General features: G+C 39.3%; 1 protein-coding gene across 9 annotated transcripts in view; it reads right to left on the bottom strand.

Moving 5' to 3' along the window:
• INPP5A (inositol polyphosphate-5-phosphatase A) overlaps positions 1-25745 on the bottom strand; it is a 404737-nt gene that overhangs the window by 50672 nt on the left and 328320 nt on the right. The gene's annotated exons all lie outside the window — the stretch shown is intronic.

Here is a 25745-nt window from a genome sequence, read left to right as displayed (position 1 = left end):
CTGATGAGAAATGTCTTCTTGCATAGAGATTTATTTTGTTAGTGCTTCCTAACTGAATAGTGCACAAGACAGGAATTAAAGTGAGAACAAAGAAAGTGGGGATTTACTTGCAGTGCATTTTTATTCTTTTCCATACAGGCAAGAAAACTAGTTTTGGTTTTGCATAATATTTAATAATAAAATAAATATTTTCTGCTTCTATAGTTACTAAGGCACCTATATCTGAGGCCCTAAAAGCATTTTACAATCCTTAGTGAATGTATTCTCATAATACCCCTGTGAGTTACAAATGTATCATTATCCCATTTTACAGATGGGGAAACTGAAGCTAAGACCAAATTCAGATGTGGCATAACATCTGTTTAAGCCACATAAGAATCTGATATAAACAGGATTTCACCTCTTATTATCTTGGCTAAAGTCACCTGGAAAGTCTCTGGCAGAGCCTGAAATAGAATCTAGTTTATCTTTAGCCACAAAACCATCAATTCCATTTATCATTTTATTTTTTGCTTCTTTCCTTCCTGAAAAAATACATATGTTGGACTTATTTTAGAAATGCACTGTGTACCAGAAAGACTGTAATGGGATTTTTAGTATATTTGCAACAACACTTATTCATTTATTTTTAAGAAGATGCTGAACATCTGCAGTGACTGCTCTTCTGAACAAATGTACTTCCTAACAAAAATAACCAAACACATACTTGAATATCCAAAGATTTATTTATTTATTTTTACTCTTTATAAAGCACCTAGCACAACAAGGCCATGATCTTTGACTGGAGCCCTTACATGTTATCATAATACTGATAAATAATAATAACAACAAGCCATAAAATTTCATTTTTAAAGGATGATGACTTCTGAGTGTATCACAAGAAAAATATAACACAAATAAATCTGATCTTTCTTTTCAGTCCTATGAATTTAAACATTGCTAATTGATTTCCCCTTCTCATTTTGCTAAAAATATTTCCTCCTGAACTTCTTCCTCTGGATATTCATTTTCCACCCTTCATAAATGTTACTACACTAAATTATAAATCCCTGGCAAGAGGGACTCAGAATGCAAATTCTGGCACAATCATTATCTAGACTAGAGCAGCACAAACACTGCTGTTGAAATGTTTGAAAAACACAAATCTCACTAGAGGAAAAAAATCTGTGCTTCTAGTAACACAAAACATCCTCGAAAATGGTGTTTGTGGTCACAATTTTTCAGATCATTTTTGTTCAGTGGATCAGGCTTCTGCAAACACAGGGAAGAAGTTATAACTAAACTGGTAAAGGTCATGCTGAGAGGATGGTGAAAGAGTGGCATGCCAAATCCTTCGGGGAGCTGCAGTTTTGATTTCATTTAATTTTTTAACATAGACCTAATCACTTTTTCCACACATCACCACAATTTACCTTAGATCCCATTTTGTCTCTTTTGACAAGTAATTAACATTTTGCCATCTGTGTCTGTATGCAGTTACCAATGAGGTAATCCAACAGTGAGCCATTCCCAAAGTGCACTCCCTCTGATACCAGCCATTGAAATTCAAAGCACAGATTAGCTAATCGGGTCAAGCCCAAAAAAATAGCCCTTTGGACTCATGTGTCACAAATCAGTCTGGTCGCCTTTAAACAGCGCACCAGATTAGAACAAGCACCCGAACAAACCAAAGCGGAAAACCCGCCGCTCTCTAAAGCTGGTTTCTAAAGCCCTAACAAATCGCTCCATCTTTCACTCATTTAAACTTTCCAAATGAGGGTCAATATGGTCCCCTAGCATCCAAATGCTAATGCGCTTAAGTGCGCTTAAGCAGCTTTCCGGAGTGAATGGGCCAAAGAAGGGCTCAAAAAGACAAGGCAGAGTTACTGTCACTGTCAAAAAGTCATTGTAGCCACCCCCAGAGTGGTTGCAATTCAAGAAATTCATGATTTCTGTCTCTTAAAGGCATCTGCTTGAGAACATTTTTTTCTGAGCTGCTTTATCTCACAACTTCAGGCTGCTCTAAAAGAATAAAAATCTGATCGACTCTTGAGAACCAATAAAGAGAAAGGACCCACATACCTTATTGCTTTCAAATTTCACACACACAAAAAGTTACCTTATTCACAAACAAATAGTGATTGGGCAAAGGTTCATTTCTTATACAAGCTGGAGCATTCCTTTTTTCCTCTCCTTTCAATTTCTACAAAGTCGTAGTCACCCAAGCAGAAAACTTTCAGGAACATGTGCCTTTTTAGCCAAGTCTACTTATGAAGGGATTTTTTGTTGTGGTTAAAAAAATCAAAATGCTATGAAAACATGCAGTTCTTTTCAATGTTCTAAGGGTCTTTAAAGGCATCTTTTTAGATGATGGGAAACCAGATAGCAAAAAGCTTCTATCAAGTTTTCTTCTTTTTCTTCTTTAATTTCAGGCCCTTGTTTTTCTTTTGCAAGTTAAATATTGCTACAGTGCTTGCAGGAGAGTTGTCACTCAGCCTTCATCCTTTAGCTAGGATACAGACATAACTTATTCCAATTTTACTTGGATTATCCACACAGGTAGACTCCTATAGCTTCTTCAAAGTAACATAAAAAAATACTTGTGACATTCATCTATATAGACTTGTGAAACACAGCTTTAACTTTTCTGATGTAATCAATTTACTGAGAATTTACTGTATTTTACCATTGTGCAAAGTCAGAAAGTTACTTCTGTATGCTCTGCAGTCTTCAGGAAATGAATCTCATTTTCATTTGCAGAATAAATGCAACCTTTAAAATTCTTCTGCTTAACTTTATAATGCAGTGCATTAAAATATTTTACAGTATTCTGCAGTGCCAAATAAAACTATTCTGTTAGCAACAGAGACACATATGTATATTGAAACATGGCAACCCTTCACGGAATATACAGAAAATACCATAAACCAGTAAATCGTACCATTTTTCCCTCATTAGTGTAATCCTTTGCTGAAAACTGCAATATTGTTTTCTCATTTATTTTGCACATCTATTCCCTGGTCACCTTCTAGAGTTCTATGTCAAACTCCGATATGTGATTTGTGTCTTTTATTGCATGCCTGTACTTACTTAAATTAAAAAGATTTTGAAAAAATGCAATGTCCAATACATATGGAGTCAAACTTTCCTATTATCTCTGCCTAAGAATCTAAATATGTGTATTACTTTTCCCATGTGATTTAAATAATCTTCTCAGGAAACTTTGTTTTATTACTTATTAATTCTTCTAAAATAAAATAATTGGAACATTTTCAGTGTCTCGTTATAATGAAAAAGTTCCAGCAACAACTGCAACTATAATTCATAATAAGTTTCAGTAATTTCCAAGGAACCTTCATGGGTTTAGCAAAAGTGTTTCTTTTTAGAAGTAGCAAGGCACAGAAGAGAAAAAGGGCTAAGACACTGAACCAAATAACATACCAGTAACCAAATAATCTTTTAAGATGCTAAATTTTATTTCAGTTAAATCTCTTGTAGATTTTGACAGGATGTAAGAGAGATACATAGCTCATCTCAATTAGGAAACAAATACTTTTAGCCACTTTTCCTGAAACAGCTCTTGAAAAAAAAATCTGCCTGACATTTATTGAATTAGGACAACCAAATGCTTTTTTATTATCATAGGAGGCAAATTGTATTTGAAACAATTTGAGAGCTAGAGGACTTGCTACTTCAGGAGTACAGAAACATCTGTCTTGTTCAGGCTGTTTCTGATCTGTGAAGGTCTGATTCTGATCTCACTTATGTTGGTGTACCTCAGGAGTAATTTCACTGAACTCATTGGAGTAAAAGAGATCAGATTCAGACCCTGAGTGTTTATTGGAGAAAGCCAGAGTCTGATCTAGCTTTTTCCACCAGTCAGTGATACACAATTAAAACTTCTGGATAGGAGATTATGTTTAATCAACATTTTAGTGTTTTAATTTTTGTACACACACCATTCTAATAGAAATTTAGGTTTAACCTTTCACTGTGGTGCATAGCTATTCAGCCACATAACTTATATGAACATTTGCAGAAGTTGCAGGAATAAATGCCCAATGCAAGACAACGAAAATCCACCCTAAAGAATATACACCTATTTTCAGCTGGACAAAGTGTCCTTGATTCAGGCTAAACTCAACCAGTGTGGGAGATTGAGGGGTCGGGGAAGAAATAGAAACACCATGAACATTTCAGAGACATGATTAGATCTAAAATAGTCACAAGTCAAAAATCAATCAAAATCTCTACATTCCAAGGGGGCCAAAATTCAGCAGTGATATAAATGATGGCCTAATCTGATGGAAAACAAATATATATGGGAATGTCACAAAGTACTTTAACTTGCCCAGTTTGGGCATTCAGTCAGCATGCGAAATTACTGTCATACTAATCTTATAATCTATGAGGACCATATTCAGACCTGGCATAAGCAGTTACAGCAGCAGCATCCACTGAAGTTTTTTGCCCCATAAGTGTTGGGGAAGGTGTGAAGTAAGCTAAAGCAAAGGCTTGCTTTATTTTACACCATCCTGTTAGTTGCTTTTCTTGTTACATCACCTTCTGTCCCCTCGGTATGTAAGGTATACCTGGTTTGTATATTTTCTGATGCCAAATCAGTGCAAATTACACTGTGCTGCCACTTACATCAATTTTATGACCGATTTACCTCACGGTGCAACTTACAGGACAGTTGATGTCACCACTGAAGTCCTGGCCTATAGACTTCCATGGGATGCGTTGTAGTGTGTCTCAGAGGGCCTGCTAGTAGATCTAAAGCTTTTAAAGGTTTATTTCAGTTTTAAAGTATCTCTTTGAGCAGCGCCAGTGATGGTAGCTTTTATGCTAAAAATACCCCTTTAAATCTAAATTTAAACTTTGAAAATCTCAAACATGCATGCTGAGGAGACTTGCTTGGTGCCAGACTAGCAAGATTCCTCTCCATTTCCTTCTATGAATCTCATTGGGGCCCAGCTGAGATGACTCGGCTGCAGGCTGGGATATGGACTTGCCCCTTACTCCAGTACAACTCTTTATATCACACTCTGCTTCAAACCTATTTGAACATTCTCTTCTCAAGAACCTTTTAGATCACTGTTAATAATACATCACTAAATATGTCCTTGGTTCTTTCTGGACAAATAGGAAGACAAGGTCTTTTCCCCAAAGAACCTGCAATAAACACACTATACAGGGCCTGATTGCCGCTTTCCGCAGCTCCCATTGGCCGGGAATGGTGAAACACAGCCATTGGGAGCTGCGAGCGGCCGTGCAAATGGAAACAAACGGTCTGGCGGCCCGCCAGCGGATTAACTTGATGGGCCATGTGCGGTCGCAGGTTGCCCTCCACTGCACTACAGTATGGACAAGGAAGAGTGTTGGGAAGGCAGGCAACATGAAAGCAAAATAATTAGCACCTGTCTTGATACTTCTAAAGATTTCTGTTATGTTCATTAAATTTTAAGTGTACATTTGATGTGAGTTGAATGACATGATAATGAGCGGAGGTCTGAGGGCAGGGCTGGAGAGTTATTGCTAGAAGAGACTTCATATGTGCATAGTACCCGTTCGTGGCACTGCCAAATAGTGTTAAAGACAGCTCTGACACATGAACTCCTACAAGTTAAAGAAAAAGTTAAATGAACTAAACTTACAGATTCAGTACGAGAGCATTTAGAAGAAAACCCTTAAACTTAACCACAGAAACAGGACAATTTAATAGAATTATCATCTTCTATTAGGCTGCAAACAACGTTATTCACAGATATACACTCTACAAGCCATAGTCAGAGGTGACATAGTTGGAGGACAGCGCTGACATCTACAGCTGACTTGTGGGGGGTCAGGGTCAAGCAAACTTCCATCCCAAAAGAAAAGCAGGAATTGGGTAGGACACGGGATAGGTACCTACAACGTCATTTCCTTTCCTCTCACCCAGCCTGCAGAGTAAACAGGGGAGGGACTGACATCTTCTCTTAAAGACGAAGCAAAGCAGAAGGGACTGAGCCTGACACATACACACACACACACACACCCATTAGAAGCTATCCTTTTTTCCTTTTTTACACTCTCTCACGCACTGGCCCCAAGAATAACAGTTTGAACCTGAAGTTTTGTGTGGCTTTGAAGTTAGGCCACAAAACTATAAGGAAATTGTCAGGCTGGCAATGTTGCACTAGCTACTTTTAACCACAAGGGGAGGGATGTAGGACAATGTAAAACACCTTTTATTTTTGTTTGTTGTTGACCCCAGCATTAAGATAGCACTTTTCATCCGCTGACTGGAACAAACTTCACATCATAAAGGAGAGAGAAGTGCAATTCCTTGGACTCACTCTCCTGAGTCACAGCCCTATGCTCTGTCTACTGGACAACACTGCTTCCTCTTGAATTCATGAATTTTTAATAAACAGTGAACTGACTAGAAACAGGCACGTCACATCCAGTTTTCTGTCCATATAAAGTTTTCTGAATTGCCAACATGTTAACCAACATTCATTGTGTTAAGAATTATCACTGGCTAATTTTCCAGCTGACTTCTCCAAAAAACTTGAACATTAAGTGTTCTATTATTAAGATACAAACCCTAAAAACTCTACTGCTGTTGTTTTCTGTCTGACACTTCAGCGGCATTCAATTTTGGAATAAGCATTCTTCAATTACAGCTGTATCACTGGACTTGGAATTGGAGAAATAGTTGTAGCTCCCCATCTTACAATTTAGTTTAGGTCTCTGAAATATCTGGCTTGGGCTTGGTAAGAAAGCAAGTCCTTTTCCAGAAGAGGCCACAAAAATAGCTTCCCTTGGTCGTTGGATAATACAATATATGAAGGAATTGAAAACTCCCAAAGACCAACAGAAATACAGAAAGCTTGAAGGAGAAACACTTGCAAAATTAAAACCCATATCTGATCAAAGACTCCTGGAAAAACATCACTGATGCCTGCACAGTTATAGACAATTGAGATCCTACCTAAAGCGTGTGGGGAAACTAAAGAATTTTTAACAACCAGGTTTGAGAGTTTGGATAAAGTTAACATTCTGTAAAAATTGCAGGCAAGTAATTTTGCCTTGTTTATATATGGAACCAATATGCAACTCTGCATATCCCCCAAACAGCTGTGTTTTCAAATTATTTTAGTATTCATATAATTACATCATCCTTTCTTATTTAAGGAAAAAAGCAAATGTCATAAACTACTGCATTTATTAGTTTGTGGTTGGTAGCTGTTTAGGAGTTCATTCTGTGGTACTAGACCTGTAGACCATTATCATGTCTACATTGATGCACAATTTGGTGTTAAGAGCTGTATTTTAAAATGTATATCCAAGTAAAGCCATTCCTAAAAACAGTTGCATGAGGCCATCTCATATGAGTAAGGACTTGCAGATCAGCCCCACAGTGAGCAGTTCTCCTTACAACATAAGCTGAACTGGCATTTAGGATGCTGAAGCTGTAAGCTATTTTTTGCCATTCTATGTAATAAATGACTCCAGTTTTGTTTTTTCATTTATCTTGGGGCTCATTTGAGAAAGGTGTAAACTAGTGGTCTAAGCATGGCACAGGGAGCCAGGAACTACTAAATTCATCCTAATTCTTACACATACGTCCTCTCTGACCTTGGCTACATTACATAGATCTGCCTCTGTTTTCTCATCTGCAAAATATGGATGATATTTGCTCAAAAAGGCAGTAAAAAGATTAAGTAATATTTGTATTAACTACCGTTAAGTGAATGTTTGCAAAGTACTAAGAAAACGGAAAGTATTACACACATGATAAGGATTAAGATAGTCATATCTTCCTCAGTGAAGTCCAAAATAAAGTTACTACTGAGCTCATCCAACTACACCTTCCTGATGAGCCTTATAAAGTTTAGCTCCTCCTTTTCCCCACTAACCTGACCTACCACTATGGAAGTTTTAGCAGTAATTATGAACAATTAGAAGCATCCCTGTTGCAGTTAATAAAATGTGCGTAAGTGCTTTCCTGAACTAGCACTGCAGTCAGCTGGAAGAAGGGATTTCCTACTAGAAACCCTAAGGCAGATGAGCACCTACACCTAAAATGGAAATTAGCACAAGGGAAATTAAGTTTATTTACTATAAATAAAATTAACATCCTATGAAGTATATAAATTGATAGGATATCTTTTCGAAAGTTGGCATGGCACATCAAGTGTTTTTGCTCTTCAAAGTCAGAAAGTGTGCCAAACAATATGATCTGGCAGGCTTTAGGGAGCAAAGTATTCAATTTACCTGTTTGTACAAACTAAAAACAAACATCTTAGCCTAAATTTACTCCTGAGATAACTTCACTGATCTCAGTGGAATCACACCCAGGTAATACTTCACGTTATGTGAGAGGTCAACTCTTTTGGTTCATCTCTGTTCCTAACATAACAGATAAGATAAAAAATATATCTATGTGTTCATCTGTACATTTGAAGAGACCAGTCAAAAAGAGCTCTTAGCCTGACTACAGATCTGTGCTTGTACAATTCCACGACCCTAACTACTTTTTAAATCTTATTACAAATTTACCACATCAGATGTCAAGTAGCACCTGAAGGGTGAGGCTAATCCCACTGACATATGAACAGCAGGACATGACATTTTCCAAACCTATTACCATTAGCAGAAATGCTCTACCAAACAAAATGATCCACCACCGCAAGCAGAAAATAAATTCCTTGGGTATAGCTTGTGATACGTGGTATGCTCAGGACAAACGGTTTTATTTTCTGCTCATTACATGAGCTTCATAACTTATGTTGTCCACCTATATTATTTACTACATTGATACTAGCACCAGCGTGGATATTCTGCATATTCCAACAAAATATTTTTCTCTCAACTGTAGCAACATTTTTCCACTACAAGATAAAGGTTTATCATGCTTGTAACTAACGACATTTATTTATGTATTTATTTACAAAAAATTGACACGGTTGTTTGGCAGAAAGAATGTTTTTTTACTTCTAATTGTCAAAAATATGGTTTTTTGAGGACGACATGATGCACTGTGAGTTAGTGCACTAAACCATCTACTTTTGGACCCTGCGTTCAAATTATGCCCAGGTAACAAGACTAATGGCAAAGCTTTGTGGAACGTAGGGGTTTGGGAGCCTTACTATTTTTGTGTTAGCCAAATCATTTTTTGATGAGTTTAAATTTACATTTTTAAGAAAAGATTCAAATGGGGGAAAAAGGAGGATTTCTAGCTTAAAAGGAAGCTGGTGCTATGTGAGATTAGGAATAGAAGAGAGAATGACCCAAAAAGCTAATCTGGCAAAGTAGGTGCCCTAATGTATGTGTTATATGTGCTGTATTTATTTTTGCATTAACATTCCCCACCCCCGCTTCTCTTCATTTAGTTTCCCTGACTTTGTTTTTCATTCTGCCCAATCTCCACTCCAGTTCTCACAGGACTTCCTCTCTTCTCCTTCCTCGCCATTCATTCTTTTATTCCATTTTTAAAATAGTGCATGGAATATGAACCCAATAATCTATGAATTCAAGTCACACTTTCCAGCCAATGATGTCAGAGTAATTTAGAGTAAAAACATGAGCTTGCTCATCCCTAGTCATTGGTGGTATCATCTTAGTGTCCAATTATTAGCATTATAAAAGCTGCCACACAATTTGGTATGACAGCATACTCCACTCAAGAAAGGTTCAGAACTAAGTGTAGGATTATTGCAGGTCAATACCAAGGCACGTTGCTGGAGCTGTGTTTAGATCCTTACTAAGCAAATTAAACCGAATTCAAGCCAGTGCTGAATTCCTAACTTTCATGAGGACTAAACACATTTTTTTAAAAAAGTATTTTGGAATAAAAGGAATGAAAAGCACCATTTGTAAATAAAATCTAGGTCATACTGTGTATGACAGGTATTTACAAATAAAATGCTGCACAGAGTAGAGGAGAGCAAATCATGGAAAAAGAAGCTGTGAGACACGAGGGACAACATGGAGCGGGAAAGGAGGTTAGGCAGGATGTTTTCCCTATTGACTCTTCTACACCATCTTTAAATAGCTTTGTTCCCCCCCTCAGAGGACTTCAGTCCATGTAGGAATGAAGGAACTGTAAATGGTGCTTACAGCAATATTAAGTATCCCTCCATGGTCTCTGGGCTCCATCAAGAGCTCTGTCATTGGCCAGGAGTGTATGGCAAATACCGTCACTGAGCCCACCATGCTGCCATGGGCGAGCAGAGGTAGACAGAGAGAGGAATTTGGAGGAAGAGTATCTTCACACTACCTGACAGGAATACAGTGGGGTTTAACTCAACAATGAATGCAGCTCCCCAGCTTAAACAGCAACATCAGACATTGCACAGCACTGCTGCCAGAAAATGGAAAGATGTGGCACAAATGCAACTCACATACTCCTGTTAATCCTTTTTGATCAGTGTTCTCTCCCATGCTAGCTGATATGGGAGGGGAACACAGGGCCCAAGTAGGACAAGAAACCAAAAAGCATATTTTTCATAATTTATTAAATGCAGATTAAAAACATTTCACTGACGCAAAACAGGACTCAAACACTGCGAGGTATGTAACACAGGAGCACAGAGACCTGGGACAAAAAAAAATCATGGTTATAGATAGGGGAAATAATGCAGCTTGAAATGTGTTAATGCAACATAATGTTAACATTAACAGCTGGGGACTAGTTGCTGAAGTGCTATTCTGCCTCTATATCTTTAAGTGCTGCTAAATTCATTTGTCACTTGATCGAAAGCCAACAGGCTACAAATCTCCAAGTACCTCTTGTGCTGAATAGTGACAGGAGTATTCTGTTTCACCATAAGAAAACATTTATGTGCTTCTCTGTTCGAAGTCATACATGCCATTTTAACTCATCTGCCTCCCCATTCTCTCCAGACCAGGAGGACAAATTGCCCACTGTGGCTCCCTTTCAGAAGCAGCACAGAGCGCAAAGAATCATGACTGAGCAGAAACACAAGGAACAGGCACATAAAAATTCATCACTTTGGCCTCTTGACCTCTTGCCACTGGGTTTGGCACACCCTGTCTCAAAAACTAGCACCAGGGGAGAACTAAGCAGACTGGCTGAGTGAAATTACTGACAAAAAATATCTTGGACACAGGAAAACCCCACCAGATGCTTCATTGTCTTTGCAGAGAAGTGGTGCTGAAAAAGGGGGTGATCTACCACATGGCATATTGGGTGGAATAAGTAGTGTCATTGTTTCAGAGCAGCTCTGTCACTTTACTGACTGCAATACAAAGAGGTGTAAAGCAAGATTTAATCCTGACTTTTTAGTCAGCAGATTAAAACCAATCATGCCAGATGTCCACAAGACTGTTTAACATACAGAAAGCTTTTTCATACTCTACAAGAAGTGAAAGCTGAAATAACTTATGTAGTTCCTCAAGATAGGTCTTTTTCACTTATTTTTAGTAATGGATTTCAAGATGCACAATTAATTTTTACTGTAGCCTTTTTTCTTTTCCCTTTCAAGATAAAACAAAACAAAGCAAATTATTGCACCTGAGAAAGTCAGGCAGGTATGTCAAAGAGAATTGCTGGCACAGAAATTCTACAGCCTCAAAAAGAATTCACACTTAATCAAATGAAGGCAAATTATCTGCAGAAAAAACCTGTTAACAAATAAGTTTTCCGAATAGAGGTTGAAGTGCCCCTCAAAGCTCTTAATGTAATGATTAATGCATGTTCATCAGTGTACAAATGAATAAAGAAATGCATAGAAACTGATTTTAGCCTGAAACTGATTATGTAATTCCATGCAGAGCTAGATAGGCACCTATGTAGTCACATGTGCAAGTACATCCTCCAGCTTGAGGGTGCACATGCTTTGCTGCTTGCACTAAGAAGGCATATAATTGTACACATGAAATTTTGGGCTGAAAATTAAATGCATATTATCTGCCATTACTCTACTGGCAGCCTTTTGTTAAATGAGTATATGTAGTTTTCATAAAATACAATGAAAACCTATCACAGATTAAGACAATGGCATTCAGCCTAATCCTACAGTTTTAGGCAAAATCCCAGAAAGTACTGCAGGACTTTATGTGCTTTGGTATGGCATGACATATGTGCATATACATGTGCGTCCAGTTCCTAGCACAATGCAGCCCTGCTCTCTGACTGGGGCCTCTAAACACTACCACAATATTAAACAATAAATATCAATAAATAATATCCTCATTAAAAATGTATTCACCTAATTGCTATATCTTGAGTGTCACCTACAGTACTAGCACTGTCAATTGTTAAATGCTGTGCTGTGTTTTAAAATAAATCTTGTTTTTCTGTTCACAGACAAGGTCTGGTGTGGAAATATACCATACAGGTTCTTAGTCCAAAAAATTATTTTACTTAAAAAACAGTTTAAAATATTTTTTTCACTTGAAGATGTACAAAATAATCTATACATAGGTGTACCCCTATTTTGAATGTTTTTTTTAGCATTTCTGTAACCAAAACATTGCTTTATAGAAAAAATTAACTGGCATATCGAGGTTACTTGGCTAAAATCCAGATTATGACCTCGCAGTGTTTTTAAAGACGTGTGAAGAGCTGACTTAACATTTGAAAAGGAACTACTGAAACAAATTACCTCCTTAGAGTTAAGTTCCAATGCTAGACTGCTCAATACAATTCACATCATTGTAGTAGCTTGGAATCATTGCTATAGTAAGATAATAACTGTCTCTGTATTCCTGACCCATCAGTTGCCTATGAAAAACAAACGTGAGTTATATATCATGATTGTTTTGTTGTCATGAATTGTACAGACCTCTCATTACTAGAGCCCAAAGCAGCACCTGTTGTCTCATACAATCACAGACCTAACACAGAACCAACTGAATGTATTTTCTTAATTTTGTATCTATTCAATACCTAAATGAATACAGTTATTCTGTCTGATGCCTGAATCTTCTTGGATGATGCTCTAGTAACACTGACATTAATCAGTGGACAGTGGGAATTTTGCTATTGACATGTTTGATACCTTCTTTTTATTCTGTTAAAGGTAGCCGTGAGAGAACAAGGTATTAAACTCTATCCAAGTTGGCCACATTGTGCAACTGCCTTTTTTCGAATGCATTAATTTAAAATCCTTTGAAAGTAAGGTGCCATATTTAGAATTCAAAAGAAACAAAGGATAAATGTTCAAAGTAGCACACAGGGGGCCTGACGCCAAGCTCATGTTTTTACACTATCTCATCAACATTGTTAACCATAACCAGAGTCGCAAGCATAGCACCGTGTGCCTTGCTTTGAAAATGTATTCCATTAAGTTAATTAAGCTGCATTGTCCCTTGTCCGTTCACCATTACCTTCTTCTTTGGAGATCTTGCCTAGTACAGTATTCGATACTCCACACCTGTCACTAGCATTGTGTGCTAATGTTTCTACCATCTTCAGAGTATGGTGATGGTTGAAAGGTCTAGCACTTGTTTTAAATCTTTTGGTGCTTCATTCTCACACTGGAAAGATATGGGAACACACAACAATGAAGACGATGCTATCTTTTTTTCTAAAACTCCAACTGGCTGTTCTTAAAAATACAGGAGGAAAAAGACAACTGAACAGAAATCTGCCTAAGAGGTACTAGAGACTTCTGCTAGTTATAAACTTTCTACAACACTGTGGATTTTTCACTTTGGAATTTGCACAGCGTTAAAATAATAATTCTGCTTTCTATTTCTGAACTGCTTCAAGGAACAGTCTTGTGGGTGGGCTTCAAGATACATTTTACCAATTTTTCATGCCCATCCCTCTAAATGTGACCCTGCTCCGGAGCTTTTATCTCTCTGACAACTTCACGCAGGAAAACATGCAGCCCCTCTGATAGCATGAAATCGGAAACAATGGCTTGTGGAAACAAAAGGGGGGTAGAGAGGCAGGATACAGGCCGGGTCCTGCCTGATTTTAGCCACAAACAGATGTTCGTAAGACCTGATTCTTGAACAAGCTGAAAGGAAAGGCTTGTAAAAGAAATGGACCTTAAAAACAATGCATTGAAGAGTTTTAAATAAAAGAGCAGGGGAAGCAATATGGCTTTCAATGATAAATCTCTGCAACGAAAACCAAACTGGCATCATGAATTTCAATTACGCTTTTTTTCTTTTTTCAATGAACTCTAAAGTTCATTTCAGAATTTGGAGCTAGTTCTCCAATAACCTATTTAGTTTACAAGTCTGATATGCCCATTAAAATATGTTGCAATAATTTTTAGTTTCTTGGTATTCAGTCACTCCTCCTTTCTGATGTACCTTCATTTACTGAAACCCTCAATGTAGTTCAGAAATAGGAGCTAATGCTGTTATTTTAAAAGCTGCTTAAAGCTCAACCAAAAGGATATGCTTAGAGAACTTGATTGGAAGAGATCTTACACTAGCCGTTGGGTAGAATTACGTTGAATCTCCTCTTTTCATGTGCATTATTGTAGACTGAAAAAGACCCAAGTAAAGAATCCATGAAGTGCTATCACGAATCAAGCCATGGTTTCTGTTTCACAAAAGGCGATATGCACCATTTGCAAATGGAACAAAGTGTAGAATCACTTCTGAGTGAAGTTTCTGCCTTTGTGATTAAAACTCTCTTCCTCTTTCTCGAAGAGTCTGCCATCCAAAAGCGCCTGTGCTATGCTCCAATGCACAAAATACATGTATTCATTAAAGAAGAAAAACTGAAAAATTTGGCACAAAGGCGGGTGCATAACTTAACTCCTGCTCAGGGTAGCCCTCACTTGAACTCCGCACATTTGCATAGGTTTTACCTATTGATTGTCTCCATCAGCAAACAAAAATAAATCCTCCATCCACTATTTATTGTAGCATGTCAATCTGTTTTGTTTAACTGCTATTTATGAGCAGTAATATGTGGTACATATATTACTTCAAGATACAGATCACCTTCTTGAAACATGCTCACCAACATGAGGACTTGGAGGGGGAAGTTTTATATAAAAAACATGCCTGCTACAGAAGGCACTTTCTTCTGATGTTTATCAAGTTTAAACAAATTCATACACTGAGAGTTTAAGGCTAGAAGGGACCATTAGATCCTATAGTCTGACCTCCTGTACGTACCATTATGTCACCCCTGTATTGAACCCGATAACATGTGTTCGATTAAAGCATAACTTCAGTTTAGCTAAAGAATATAATTGATTTGAAGACATAGGATATGGAGAATCCGCAACTTCCCCGGGTAGTTTGTTCCAGTGGTTAATCACCCTGATTGTTAAAAATTGGTGCCAAATTTCTAATTTGAATTTGTTTGACTTCAGCTTCCAGTCACTGATGTGGAAACAATGAGAAACACATGCCAGAGCATGGTTAAATGAGGAGGCCGCAACTTTATTAAAATCTATTAGCCACTGAGAAATTACTCTCTGAACTACCTGTTGGAACCATTCCAGAATAGAATTTAACTTGGTGCCAAAGGCTCTGGGTTTTACAAAGCTGAGGCTGGGTATGAGGACAGTGCCTCTTTATACCTCCAGGACTGCCCAGAAAGTCAAAGTCCCAACCCATTCACCTTATCCAAACCGGAGGTAGGGAGATGAGATGTGGGGAGCCCTATACTATTCGAGACCTGGAACCATGTCTGTCACCACACAATGCAGTGCTTGGAATTTTTCAACATCCTTTTAAAAATATAGACACCAGAACTGGATGCAGTGTTCCAGCACTGTTCTCACCAATGCCATATACTGATGTAAAAATCATCTCTCTACTCTTACTACTCTAATTTATACATCCAAGGATCGCATTAGCCCTTTATTTTCTCAGCACTGCACTGAGAGCTCATATTCTGTTGCTTATCTAATATGACCCTTAAATCCTTTTCAGAGTCACTGCTTTCCAGGATACAGTGACCCATGCTGCAGATATGATCTGCATTCCTTGTTCCTACCTGTAGTAAAAGGTGGTGTGTTTGAATGGACCCAGCTCATCAAGTGATCCAGATTGCTCTGTATGAGTGCCCAGTCCTCATCATTACCATTCTGTCAATCTTTGTGTTATCACAAATGTTATGAGCAATGATTTTATATTTACTTCCAAATATTGATGAAAATGTTGAATAGTGTCAGGCCTAATACTGATCCTTGAGGAACCCAACTATGAACATCCCCATTTGATGATGATTCCCCATGGAGGACTACTTTTTGAGATCTGCCTGATAACCCAGTGCTTTATCCATTTACTGAATGCTCTACCAATATCATATAGTGCCCATTTTTAAAATCAGAATGTCGTGTGTCACTGAGTCAAACCCCTTTCAAAAGTAAATTACATCTACACAGTTACTTTTATCAATCAAACTTGCAATCTCATTAAAGAATGAAATCAGGTGGTTTGACAAGATCTGTTTTCCATAAAATTATTTGACAGGCATAAATTATATTCCCACCTTTTAAATCTTTATAAATTAAATTCCATCAGCTTTTCTGTTATTTTGACTGGGACTGGTGTCAGGCTAACTGGTCATCCTACTTGCCCTTTTTAAATATTGGCACAACATTAGCACTCTTCCAGTCTTCTGGAATTTCCCTCCTATGCCAAGATTTGTTACAAATTAATATTAGCAGGCCAGAGATCTTCTCAGCCAGTTATTTTAGGACTTCTGGATGCAAGTTATCCAGGCCTGTTGACTTAAAAATGTTTCTCCCAAGTAGATGTTGTTTAACATCCTCCTCCGTTACTAATGAACTGGAAAGTACTTCACCATCCACATATAATACCAGTACCTCATCCTATCACACATCTGTATTCTTCAATTTTTAAAGCCTTTTTGTTAATGTAAAACTCATGAAAGGCCTATCTAGTTCCTCTCTACCAGGCAGAGCTCCCAAAATGCTTCGACCATAACCATCCTAGGGAGCAAAGATGAAATTCACTTCACATGCATAAAGACACAAGCGACTTGGGAACCTGTGTGTCATTGTAGTCAATTAGCTGGAGAACCTAAGTCACATTGTAGTTGATGTAGTCCGCTAATAATGGCACGCCACCTATATCCTCTTGTTATTTGCCCAAGGGTTCAAAGATCCCACTTTTTGCATTAATTTTTGGAAATCTAGGTGAAAGAAGGGCGGGCCCCCACCAGGAGTGCCTTCCTGTGCCAGGCTGCAGCATGATAGACACACCTGCCTCAGTTTCCCTCCTTCAGGTTCCCCAATACTAGTACAAAGCCTATGATCAAGTATAAATATAGCCCTTGTGGGGTTCATTTATTACAAAAGTTCCCCTACCATAGTCTAAAATTTCCCCAGCATAGTCCAAACAATATATGCACCGTAGAGCCCCAGTGCCCCTCACCACATCCTAGCTCTCCAAGGCTGCCCTGGTGCCCCTTACCACACCCCAGCTCTTCAGTGCAGCCCCACCGTTCCTCACTGAGCTCTGGCTCTCCAGTACAGTCTTCTCCTGTTCTCGTACAAGCAGAGGCGGCTCTGGGCACCAGCACACCAAGCGCGTGCCTGGGGCAGCAAGCCACGGGGGGCGCTCTGCCAGTCGCCGCGAGGGCGGCAGGCAGGTTGCCTTCGGCGGCATGCCTGCGGAGGGTCCGCTGGTCCCGCAGCTTTGGCGGATCTCCCGCAGGTGTGCCGCCAAATCCGCAGGCCCGGGGACCTTCCATAGGCAAGCTGCCAAAGGCAGCCTGCCTGCCGTGCTTGGGGCGGCAAAATACCTAGAGCTGCCCCTGCATACAAAGACAGACACCCCAGCCCTTTCAACTGGAGCGCACTCTTCTCAGTGGGAATTCCCACAGTATCTCTTCTGGGAACAAGCTGGCCTGGGTAGCTCGCCCTGGCCCTCTCATGATTTCTCTGCATCCAGCTTTCTGGCTGAGGCATCAACTTATCCCACTGTGCTTAGCTATTTTTGAAGCACATATAGCATGCAATATTAGAGAATTGTTAGAGATCTCTGAAATATTTAAGCACAACAGAGAGGCAGTCTTGATTTTGAATATTCTTGCTTTTGTGGTTTGTTATTTGTTTCTTAAACATAGTTACATTGCTATCCATTTTTTCTTTAAGAATAGGGCCTTTACTTAGTATTGATTTCCTAAAGACTTTGAAGTCACTGTCTTCATTATGTATACATTTTAAGGTAGTTCATGGAAAAGGTGGAGGTAGGTCTGCTTACTGAATTTAATCGATACAGAACACCAGACTGGCAATTATCATCTGGAAGTCATTTTACACAGATATGTGCCAAAATGTAAATTAGCCAGTCTACAGAAAGGAAACAAAAATTTCCATCCCACTTTGGCAGGTTGTAATTTAGATGTCTGGTATGCTCCAGACCTATGGCCTGGGTAAGTTCAGTTGTTGTCATTCTTAAAAATATTTACTAAATAAGTTGACTTCACTCGAAAGCTAATAAAGGTTGTAATGCTTAATGCTGTCTTCTCTGATATTTGCACTGCTTGTGCTAGACATTAGAAAGTGATTCCATACTAAACACTGGTATAGCAAATAGATAATCTTTGATTGAGATTCAAGAAGAACCTCCCAGGATTTCTGAAAAAAATGTTGAAAGCCTCTGTACTGTACAATGCTACATTAAATCATATGATCTCTAGTATTTATTGTACATCTGAAAGTCTACAAAATAGTCCAAGCCTACTGCAGCATATATACTGAGTACAGAGCTGGTTAGCCAATAGTGTGTGTATCTTTCCATTGCAAGAAGATAAGGTGAAGGTAAAATTTGTTCTACAAACCAAGTCAGGTGTGTTTTCTTCAATAATGAAGAAAAAGGAATGCTGAAATTAATTTCCAAGTAGTTTCCGCTTTTAGTAATTTTTAAAGGTTAAAGACTTGAAAGCATCAGCATATGAACATTAGTTCCCAGGTGCCTTACGCTGGCAGTATATTACTATGAGTGAGACAGACTGCTCTTTGAACCTTTAAGTTAGTTTAAAAATGAATTTTTCCTTTTGTATTTAGATTGTGTTGAAAAGACAAACAAAATTATAATTAAAATAATTTTTGTAGCAATTCAGCTTTTTATTTATTCACTCTTATTTATTATAAAATTAATTAATGTTTGTGAAGGACTTTGAAAATGAAAAGTGCTATGGGAGGGATATTACTGATTTACCATATTTTTGCTGAATAAGGATGTCTGTGTTTAGGTCTGAGTGAACAATGGGAGAAATCTTTTGCCAACATTTTCTCATTTGTGAGCCATTCTGATTCAGCTACATTTCCAGAACGTGAATTTTGGATCTGTTTTCACTTAATTACCATATAACATTTCTTTTGTGAGTAAACTCAATTTGTTTTTGGCAGATGTAGTTTATGAAGGTGAAAGTATCCAATCAGAATAGAAAGCAATAAATACCATGTGGCGTAGATTACCAATCACACAGCTCCAAAAGTGAATTTAGAATACTGAACACTTAAATGACTTTTCACAATAGCAATTCACGAACAATCTATAGGCTGAAATTTATTTGCAAAAGGTTATTATAGCATTTTCAAAAAATGGAAAGATGTCTACAAATTATGATCTGCTCTATGTTTAATAATCTGTGCAATGTAAAGATGTACTTACACAGGGAAATAAAACTTAACTGTAAGGCTCGGTTTCTCTTCACATAAAGAATAAGCATTTTTAAGAATTTAAACAACACATCAACATTAAAAACAAAAGTTCTTAAAGAAGTTGTCTGGATGGCCTGCCTGGTGACCTAATTGTTGAGCTGTGCACTATTTCATAGGAGTCCTCACAGAAGACCTTGATTATTGGTTTTGGTCTCATCTTTTGGGCCAGCAGGGGATGGAGTGTTGAACCTTACACAACTGCGCAGCAATCTTTCTGGTACAACAAGGAGAACAATGGGAGTGATGGGCTCTGAAAAGAGTCCCGGAGGGGTAGTCTGGTGGCAGTGACACAGGGACCTTGTGAACAGAGAAAAGAAATTACAATGAGGGAGAAGGAAGGGAATCATGTGAAATTCCACTTCTATGTGGCTTAAGTTAAATATTGTGCCTGTAGAATTATGGTGACGGCATTACAGGATTACAGAATCACCATTTTACTGAAAATATAGCAAAAACTATAAAAGTGTTGTAATTTTCAAACCAATATTAGATTTATATAAAAAAGTAAACTGGAAATGGCATACTTCGGAACAAAGACCTTGTGAACAGGTCTTTAATTTCCATAAAGGGTTAATCCATTATATGCATTTCTTTACTGTCTCCATGGCAGCAAGGTGATTTGAGTGCTATACGAAAAGAGTAAATATGATAGGAGGGTTGTGTAGCGGGGCAGCCCTTGTGCTATGCCAAGTGAAGAGACTGAAAAGGTGTCCGACGGCTCTGTAAGGGCATCACAGGGAAGGCTCCTTGTACATTCGCAGGCACAATTTGACCCTTATCTTGCACAAGCCTTGGCCGTGGCCCATCCCTCACATCTCCTTCCATGGTGGTGCAGTGGTGTACACAGAATATAGCACAACAGTGCACAAGAGGGACTCTTTGTATCATCTAACCTATCATATGCAATAGAACTGCATCAATTCAGAGTCTTATTGGTCTTTGGCACTCCTGGGGTAGAAGATGGGGCAGGATTTGCCGCTAACAAAGTTAGAATAATGACAAAAACTTAAGTCACTTCACTCTAAACTGGTGTTCATTGCTTTGTACTAGGAAGTGCTATATAAATGTTAACATTTATTTATGCTACTGGAAATAAAAGCTGAAAAAGTGTTTGCCTGACTCCAGATGGCCACTTAGGTTTTGAAACCGAGAAATGGATCTGTTGGTCTACTAATTCCTAGGACTAGCGGCTCTCTAACTGAAACAAACAGTGGCCAGTAGAAATCAAGAGAACAATAAAAGCCAGTGGAAACAGCTGAAGGATCCTAATGGACTCCACTGGAATTTCCACTAGGGTAAATTACCTTGTACTTCCCAGAGGAAGACACCATAAAAGAACATGATCATTTTCAAGGATTTTATAGGCATACTCCTGAACGGCCAGGGGAAAAAAAAATCTATTATTGATTGATGAGAATAACACCAGACTGTATAGGTCAAAAATTGACTGACATCACTCTGGACAAGCACAATTGAGCTACACAAAGAATCCCTTGTGCCTTAAAGCTTATGGTACATTGCAATGCAGTAAATGAAAAGCCACTATTATGAGGAGATGTTTATGTCAGTAATTGAAACAAATCTTCTTTTTCCCTGAATAATACTGTCTTAAATTGTTAACTGTTGATCACATAAACAACATGTGATAAATAATTTATAATCTCCTTTCATAAGATTTATTTTTTAACCCAAGAATGGCTTTACATATTAAATTACTATACTATTTAATATCACTGAGCCACACTAGATTTCTGTAATCATTCTAAATCATATTATAACACAGCTCATATATAAGCCTCAACACAAAAAGCATCACAATTAGATTTTAAATACCGTACTGATTAGACATTAAGGTCTCCAAAAGAAATAGCATATCAGGGACGCCATTCTTCAATCCCCATTTAGTTTTACAGATTAAAACCTATTTCTTGGGCTTTGTGTCATTCTTATGGCCAGACTGTGGAATTAAGACACGGCCTACCCAGCCAAGGATACAGAATGATCTACTGCAGTGAGAGCCCTTGGGGCTGTGAGGGAAAGCGGGATGCAGAAGCAACAATGATGCACTTTGAAAGGTTCAGTATGCATTCTCTCCCTACACTGAGTTAGTTCATCTGGCAGTATGAAGGAAGGGAAGCATGGGAATGGCCCCATTCTCACGTTATCCCTCTCCCCTCCTGAGTAACTAGCTCTGTTAAGGTGGAGCAGACTGTGATCAGAGTGTGGGGACAAGGCTCCCTGCGTCCTCTCCTACACCTTGTACACCACAGGACAGTCACAACAATGAATATCTCAAGGCCCTTCTGCCACTAGGATCCTAGAGGCTGTGAAGGTTAAAGTGAATGAATTTAGCACACACTGCTCATTTCTTAGTGGGCAGTGGACTTTGTTAGTGGGACTAAAACCATATTTTGGGGAAGTAATATAACTTGTGTGAAAATATATTCTTCACAGTAAATAGGCATTTTGGCTTGGAACAATCCTGAAATCTGTCTTGGGAATCTGCCATTCACCCTGCAGAAAGTACCTTTTATTTAAAGAAAAAAAACACTTTAATCTATTTTAGATACTTATACAGTTCTCATCACCACAGTGTCCAAGTGCCTTACAATTATTCATGTATTTATCCTAAGAACACCTCTGTAGGTTAGGGAATTATCCCCATTTTGTAGATAAGAAACTAAGGCCTGGAGAGACTAAGTGATGTGCCCAAGGTCACACAGGATGTCTGTGGCAGTGCAGGAATTGAACCCAGGTCCTGGAGTTTCAGGGTACGTCTACATGGCAAAGAAAAGACCGTTGACCTCAAGCCTCAGACCCCGGGTCAACTGACTCAGGCTCATGCTACAGGGCTAAAAATTGCGGTGCAGACATTCTGGCTCAGGATAGAATGTGGGCTCTGAAACCTGGTGAGGAGCCAAGGCCTGCACATTTACACTGTGATTTTTAGTCCTGTAGTGTGATCCCTGCAAGCCCAAGTTAATTGACCTGGGTCTGAGACTTATTGTCTCTCTCTTTTTTTTTTTTTTTTGCAGTGTAGACATATCTTTAGTCTACAACCTTGACCACAAGGCCATCTTTCCTTTCCATCTGAAACCAGCAGCAGCAGCCTATGCTTTGGAAGAAAGGAGAGAAAGTCCCAGGAGTGCAAAATGATGTCTGTAATAGGCTAACACTAGAACCTAAATACATCTGGGTGAGGAGCCCTGAGCTGAGTGCACACACAAACATGAACACATTTTATTCCAGTTAACATTTTAGTTTTAGTCACTAAATTCCCATGCTCATGATTCAATGGAATGCAATTTGCAGACTATTTCCTGAGAGGAAGACAGACTTGATACTAGAATGAACTGCTCAGAATTATTTGCTGGCCCTGCTTAGATCCCAGTTCCCAAAGTCTTTTCCCACACCTCATAAATACTCAAATCATTATTTTTTAAAACATAGGTGCCTGGATTAGGAAATATTACTCCAGCAAAAGATTAGAAAATTCTAATTTTGATATGCAAGACTGAAGGTTTAGGCAGCGTAATATTAATATAAAACAAAGCCACATAGCTATGGCACTGGAAAACTTGTTAATTCCACCTTGTAAAACTTCCTTATACCATATGTTACAAGTAAAAACAAATGTATGCATGCAGGGCGCAGAGAGAACTGGACTGTGTATGTCTGTAGGGAGCTGTGAGAGAAGGAACCCTTCCCATCAGGTCATGGACTGGCTTATGGAGCTGTTTCAGAGACTCTACTTAATCCAAGGGCCTCTGCAGATCCTACATCACTGCAGTAGGATGGGAAGTAAGGACGGGAGGATCCATGCAGCATGAAGTCTTTTGGTCCTGCCTTCACTGTTCCCTGTTCTTGCCTCCTACATACTGCAACACAAAAAGCCCTATGAAGCTGGCCTCAATACCATGCAAGCAATGTGCACCTTCCAAATTCAGTCTCCCTTTGCTCATAAGAACTGCAGCAGCTCTGCTGCCACAGGGACCTCTGTAGCCATAGTGATAGGGGCTGGTTTTATTCTGAGATACAAACTAGAAGCTATTTGACTACAAACATGAGGAACCCAGCTCTCAAACGTGTCCACAGACGTGTCCAGATTCAACCTATAGTGACATACCAAAGGTGAGAAAAGAAGCCCAGACTACTCTACAAAGCCCTGGCAGAAAAGTGCCTCTGCCCAGCTCTGATCATTAGTATTTAGTATTTCTAATAAAAGGTAGGCATGCCCAAGTAGCATGTTCATGTGAGCATTTGGCTTTTCTTCTAGAAGATGAATAATTACATGCTTAAAATGGTACAGAATGAGAAACCATTTGAGAAAATGGTGGCAGTTTCCAGAGGTCTCTTGGAAATGGCTTTTCTTTTTCCATTACCAGTGCAACATACCCATAACAAGACTCATGAAATATAAGGCTTCTAGAGCTTTAAGCTCTTTCCTAATAGAATTAGCTTAGGAGGAATTGTGTGGGAGATTGCAAGTATCACAAGCTGTAGGTGCTTAGCCCAAGCTGCTGAGTAGTTAGGGCGTCCTCTTTGAACACTCTTAAACATGATTCTGACCTGCTGGTTAATTAGAGACAAAACAGGAACCCCAGGACCAGATCTATTTGCTCACAGGACAATCCCACTAGGCTGCTCTGAATACAGAGTTCTGAGGCAGTCAGAGGACTGAGAAATAATTAAATGTATAAGCCTGATAGACAGCTTTATCTATATGCCTGAATTAAAATGTTATGAGCCAACATGATGTTACAATATACTTGATACCTTTCATCTCTATAGTTTCTCACCAAAGATCTCTTTGGCTACTGAACTTGGGCAAAATAAAACAGTTACCTTTTCATAACTGTTGTTCTTCAAGATGTGTTGCTTATGTCCATTCCAGTCTAGGTGTGTGCGTGCCCACGAGCACAGTCGTCAGATATTTTTGCCTTAGTGGTATTCCTAGGGCCAGCTGTGGTGCCCCCTTGAGTGCTGTGCTCATGTGTTGGTATATCAGGTGCCCCTGGCCTTATACCCTCTCAGTTTCTTCTTGCTGACAACTCCAACAGAGGGGCAGGAGGGTGGGTAATGGAATGGACATGAGCAACACATCTCAAAGAACAACAGTTACGAAAAGGTAACCATTTTTCCTCTTCGAGTGCTTGCTCATGTCGAATCCATTCTAGGTAACTCACAAGCAGTGTCCATGGATGCGGGCTCAGATTTCACAGTCTTGCAGCACTGCTCTGCCAAAGCTGGTGTTGCCTCGAGCTTGCTGGGTAAGCGCATAATGAGATGCGAATGTGTGGACAGACGACGAGGTAGTGGCCCTACAGATCTCTTGGATTGGTACCTGTGCCAGGAAGGCTGCTGCTGATGCTTGTGCCCTAGTCGAGTGTGGTATCATGATTGCTGGTGGAGGCACCTTCGCCAGCTCATAGCAGTGGCGATGCAGGCTGCGATCCAGGACAAAATCCTCTGAGCAGACGCTGGGCGACTTTTCATTATGTCTGCCACAGCAACGAACATCTGTGCTGACTTATGGAATGGCTTTGTTCTATCTATGTAGAAGGCCAGAGCTCTCCTGATGTCCAGGGTGTGTAGCCTGCACTCCTTATCTGACATGAGGCTTTGGAAAGAAGATGGGTAAATATATGTCCTGGCCAATATGAAACTGGGAATCGACCTTTGGCAGAGATGCTGGGTGTGGTTGCAACTGGACCTTATCCTTGTAGAAGACCATATAGGGCACTTCTGAAGTAAGCACCCTGATCTCAGACACCCTGTGGGCGGAGGTAATTGCGACCAGGAACCAAACCTTCCAGGAGAGAAGCAGGAGAGAGCAGGAAGCCAGAGGCTCAAAGGGAGGCCCCATGAGCCTTGACAGCACAAGATTTAGGTCCCAAGGAGAGACGGGATCCTAGACATGCGGGTAGAGACACTCCAGATCTTTCAAAAAACGTAATGTCATGTCATGATCGAAGATTGACCTGCCTTGGAATGGAGGATGGAAAGCCAAGATAGTGGCCAGGTGGACCTTGATCAATGACAGGGACAAACCTTGGAGTTTGAGGTGCAGCAGATAATCCATGATCTCCTGCAGTGGGGCCTGCTCAGCCCAGATATGCCGTTCCGAGGCCTAGC

The sequence above is a fragment of the Mauremys reevesii genome, linkage group 7 (assembly GCF_016161935.1).
Source record: "Mauremys reevesii isolate NIE-2019 linkage group 7, ASM1616193v1, whole genome shotgun sequence".
Taxonomy (NCBI): domain Eukaryota; kingdom Metazoa; phylum Chordata; order Testudines; family Geoemydidae; genus Mauremys; species Mauremys reevesii.
This window is presented reverse-complemented; position numbering and strand designations above follow the sequence as displayed.